The 5372-nt window shown below is 35.4% G+C and overlaps 1 long non-coding RNA gene across 4 annotated transcripts; it reads right to left on the bottom strand.

Annotated features, from left to right (window-relative positions):
* Positions 1–1918: 1918 nt before the first annotated feature.
* LOC127847933 (uncharacterized) lies at positions 1919–5146 on the bottom strand. 4 transcript variants are annotated; one of them, XR_008034257.1, is made up of 5 exons: positions 5098–5146; positions 4774–4853; positions 4363–4431; positions 2645–2765; positions 1919–2072 (listed from the first exon to the last, which is right to left on the bottom strand). It is a non-coding gene; the product is annotated as an uncharacterized LOC127847933 (long non-coding RNA). The 4 variants fall into 4 exon arrangements; XR_008034258.1 differs by lacking the exon at positions 4774–4853; XR_008034256.1 differs by lacking the exon at positions 5098–5146 and having other exon boundaries at positions 4774–5002.
* Between the last annotated feature and the right edge of the window lie 226 nt (positions 5147–5372).

The raw sequence follows: 5372 nt of genomic DNA, 5'->3' as shown, positions 1-5372 counted from the left end.
ATCCCAAAGGCCTTAATTTTAATTTAATAAACAAGTTTCCAAACAATGCAGACAGGCATTAACAATGTCATTGAACATTAACTTATGATCAAAGCTCTGTCCATCGCATTCGAACTCATTATGCTAAGCCCTACCCGTTGAGACCAACTGGAAGGCGTGCCAAACAACAAGAATATGCACATGTAAAACAGTGTAACACTCACTTTAACGTCACATCATAGTTATTCATATTAACAAATAAATAGATGATATTATCAATCGATTTTATTATATTTAAATACCAAATTATTTACTATACACAACAACAAAAGTTATAACTTGTGGAAGAAGCGATGCAATACATTAAATACAATAATAGCTTCGCACTTTCTTGTTGCAAGATTTCATAACCTAGCATTATATAGCCCACACGGTCTTACAATCATTGTGCACCTAAGAAAGAAGCCGTGAAGTAACTATTCCGTATAGCCAAAAGCAAATACAATGAAGCATTTATTGTAAGTTAGAATAGATTTGAATCATTTAAATCAAGCAGAAATGAAGGTCCATTCAGATGGCTACGTAATACATGTTGTGTATAAGGAGTTTAATACCGAGCAAGGTATCTGGGTATTGATGATTCGAACTAAAGCAAATATCAAGACCAGAACGGATACAAAAATGGTTACTGTGTATTCGAACTTGAGAATTTGTTTTGGAAAGGTCACTTGCCTTAAATAAAGGACCAACAAATTGTATATAATAATAATGCAATACTGCTCAAGCAGCTGTTGTTTCACTTCTTTATATTGAGTGAATATCGAGCCCACTAGTAACCTCTGGCCTGTAATTGGGTATTCGAACTTTGTCGGAAGACTAGCCAAAGTCGTCTACCCTGCCAGATACGTTAGCGAGTATCGAGCTAAGGACGAACACACAGCTTGGTAAAATGATCTTCAAACTAGAGCAACCATTGAGCACGGGGCAAAAACCCAGAGGGGAATCGTGTATTGGAACTGAAGAGAATATCAAGCCAACAAGGAATACCTACTGTTTGTTGTTTAAGAACTAATCTTATATAATGGCCGTAACGACGAATATCAAGTCACGGACGACTAACAAGATGAGTATTGTATTATTTAACTACTTCATATTTAAGTTTAAATTGCCAAACAACTAGCTATTTATTCCAAATTGGCTCAGCATTCGCAATATTTCAAATGCCAAATATTCGACCCTGTCTCGATATTCACTAAAACCTGAACGCTCGACACCACCAATGTATTCGTATCTTATTCGATATTCGCCTATTTTCGATACCCAATACTAAACTCGGTTTTCGCGCATTTCTTCGTATACATTAAAACGCGAATACTCGTTACTCAGCTTGGATTGCGACCAGGTTTTCATCTGGCTAGTCGAAACAGGTTCCATATTTTCAAAAGCTTGAATACCAAACACCCAGCTTTTAATTAACGTCTCGATATTCACTTTTGTTTAAAGGCTAAATACCAATGGCTTTTAACATTTGGGTTTATATCGAACTCCCTATACCCAACTGTGTATTCTACAGTGATTTGCAATTCACTATTGCTTAAATATTCAATATCAACTGGGTGTCGACTTTTACTTGATATCTGTTCACCTAGTATCCAGGTAGTATACTGTCTTGATATAAGTAATAATTCAAGTATCCAATACCTATTTTTTTTCAAAAAAACAATATCAGTCTAATTATTTGACCCTGATTCGTTAGTGTATTCACAATACAAAATACCGAGCCATCTTCACGGACCTGAAGGTTAAGTGTTAGAGTGTAATCATAGCACAGTTCAAACTTATGTTTTTTAATTAAGGATATGTTTAAAACTATATTCATGCAGTATACTATATAGCTGAATATGGATATGAATCAAAGATATCAGACAAACCCTGGTTTGCACATATTTTGGAGTCCACGTTTGGCCCACTGCAGTTGAGTCCGCCGTTGCTAGGGGTCGGGTTGGTGCACGTGCGTGTGCGTGTGTGTATCCCATTTTCACATGTCCCACTGCAGTTTGACCAGATACTCCAGTATGCCCAGTTTCCATCAACTGTTACGATATTTTATATTAGGTTTCAGTCATAGTTAAATCTTTAGTGTTGTGTTGTTTTTATTTGTACTGTACTATATTGGAACTTGCGCAAAGGCCCCAAATAAAGGATGGACACATGGGTCTCCCTCCTGATGATGTGAATGGGATTTCAACATATCTATGTAAAATATTAGTAAACATTTCAAATTGTGTTTGAAATTCCCTCTTATTATTGTTTAATTTGAGTTGCTATGCTATGAATAAAATTTTTATTTACACGTATTTGTATCATGAATATTGCTGTACCAAGTGTGTGGTTGAGCGCTCTAAAACTGGTTTAAACCCCCAATGCTTTGCATTGACCGTTCCAAGGTGGTGACCCAAGCTTTGATCTTCTATGTGTGTATGTTGTGTTGTATTGTGCTTTTTCGAACTGTTTTGGCAATTGGTCACTTGCCTTAAATAAAGGACTTACACATTGTATATGGTGATTATGCAATACTGCTTCAGCAGCTGGTGTTTCACTTCTTTTTATTGAAATTAAGAAATATCTTATACAAACTATTGAATAAGTTTATATTTACCCTTACCTAGCAGGCACAATCCACAAAACCTAGGACAAGTCTCTTTGGCATGATGAACATCAGCACACGTTAAAAATGGAATTCAATCGAGCACAGTCCAGTTGGAGATCGTCAATACATGCAGATGCTTGAAATACATATCACTATGATACATGTGTGGTTCTGATAGTATTATATGTTTTTATGTCGTATTGGTTTGTTTCCGACCTTCTTGACATCTACAAGATTGATAATTATTGCAGAAATCTTACATTTTGCGTTGAAATATTTACATTTTGTCCACTACAAGTATGCAGGGTGGGGGCCTTTTATGCTTTTGCCGCATACGTTCGTTGGTGACTCAGTATAATGGTGTATCGGTCAGTTGATCTGAATGTTTGACGCGACAATTATCCCATACTTAAAATATTTCCCATTTAGTAATTATTTCGAAATGCAAGGAGGTCAAATGGCGAAATATAGCACGTATTGTCTGAGTATGGCTTCCAAGACCAATATTTTGACCTTGCTAATAAGAAGTTTAAATACAATGTCAAACTACAGCAACGTATTCTCAAAATAGGGCGTGAAAGCATAATACTTGGACACTAAATTGAATGATATTTAAATTACTTTTAAAAATATCCTTCTATAAGAAACTTAATGTTTTGTGCAAACAGATGGAAGTATTCAAAGTCATGACCGACATTGATGGTTAATGTCAAACATACACCGATTGGTAATACACGAGCGGTACATTCTATTACGTCACCATGCGCCGGATGAAGCTTACGCAAATAACTTTGTTAAAAGTACACATGCACGAGATGATGTGTTATGTGCGATAACCTTCTAAGCAAAGGTAATACTAAGAATTCATATGTTTGTTTTAATCAGTGGTTTTTCATACAAATAGTTGTCTTCTTAACAATGTAAGCATGTACTGACGGACATTAAAACGTCATAAATTGTGAGACATATACACATGGCAAGTCCTTGTCAGATCAACAGGTGCTTGCTCTTAACGACTTATTGTCAAATACGTAAGCTTTCTGTGAGCGCAGACTTGGTCATTACAGTTACTTGTACTGCAACATTGGTGGCAGGAATAATGTTGTCTGGTCTGAATGAGGCGTCAGATTATCTCGTTTGTGTCAGCTGCGGAGGAACTGCACAGCTTTGTGAGTGAAAGTGGCAAAACGTATAGAAATGTAAATGTAATTCTAGCGAAACGATGTTAATAGAAATAATGCTATGAAAAGTATCCCTTTGCGGAGATACGTAATATTACAATTTGCACGGTAGCAGTGCTATTTAAATTTTACTTTAAACATTTACCAATAACCATACATCAGCAAACATATCTCAATCTTTTCTGATCCAGTATAATACCATTGATCGCTTGTTTTAACAGACAACACAATGCAATAATTGTGATTGCAAGTTTTGACATTGTAGTGCGGGATATGATTTATACTTAATGTGAAGTTTCTTTCACGGGTAGTTAATATCCACAATTATGGATTTTGACCACATGAACATTACGAATTAAAGTTAAAAATAGAGCAGATAACCATAATAAACTGAATGGCAGAGTGGTAAAAGAATTTCGCTTTTAATCCAGAGACACATGTTTGAATCGGATGTTATCGTTGTTCACATAACTTTTTATTATATAAAGGCTCTTTCAAGCTATAGCTGATGCATTCACTAATTTTCATGGAATTTAAATGCTCGAGCCACACCTGATTGCTCTGACAGCCCATGTTGTACCGTATATCGTTGCCTGAGTGGACAGTTTGGAGAAAGCAGGACTAGTAAATATATATTGTACATTATGGAAGTCTATAGAATGTGCAAAGCATGTATACATGTACCTTGATCCAAGCATTTGCAAACCATGTTTAAATTAAGAAGCATTTACGAAACAATACATTTTGCAAATAATCTCTCCCCGACGATGACCAGATAACAACACAATGCATTCTATCTGCAAACGATAAATACTAGTTTTCATATTAATTATGAAACCAGTAATAATGTGTAAACAACACCGTGTTTCTCTAAAATCAATAACAGTAATAAATACTTGTCATGTATCATGAAAGTTGCTCTACAATAGTAAATCTATTGTAACTGGCACATTCTGACACAACCTGGCTACTGGAACATTGGCTGGTGTTAGTACAGGCATGAGAATCAACTAAGTTTTGACAGTTGAAGCACTCGAGACTTTCTGCAATGAAATATAATATACCATGCTGACACCCGTGGTTCGTATCTAATCGGGTACTGGTTATCATTTCTGGTACTTGTGTATATATGATATATTATATGCAATACGTATTCTAAAAGAAACTGTGCTTACTTTTCCAGCATATGAACCAAAAATAACTCTGTTGATTTCAATTGCAGGTCGTACCTTGTTGTCTTCAAAAAATTTCCGTTAATGAGGGACTGCTTTCGAACTTAATACATACCTGTTAATCCAGCAACAAATACTACTCTAACCACAATCACACAACCTGAAAAATCACAACATTAACGAAATAAGTATATATATGTATATAAAAAAGTAATAAGATGAACTTTTATGAAAACCGGATACAAGAAACGAAATATGGCAACACGAGTTATTTGAAATAAGCAAAGGACTGTTAATTTGCTGTTTTAGAGGCAATGTAAAGGGTCCAGCGAAATAACGTACCACTGCAATGGAAAGCAAAAATTACACAAACGAATCAACTATATTGGC

Source organism: Dreissena polymorpha, chromosome 10, assembly GCF_020536995.1.
Source record: "Dreissena polymorpha isolate Duluth1 chromosome 10, UMN_Dpol_1.0, whole genome shotgun sequence".
Taxonomy (NCBI): Eukaryota; Metazoa; Mollusca; class Bivalvia; order Myida; family Dreissenidae; genus Dreissena; species Dreissena polymorpha.
The sequence above is the reverse complement of the archived record's forward strand: the minus strand, read 5'-3'. Positions and strand labels throughout refer to the sequence as shown.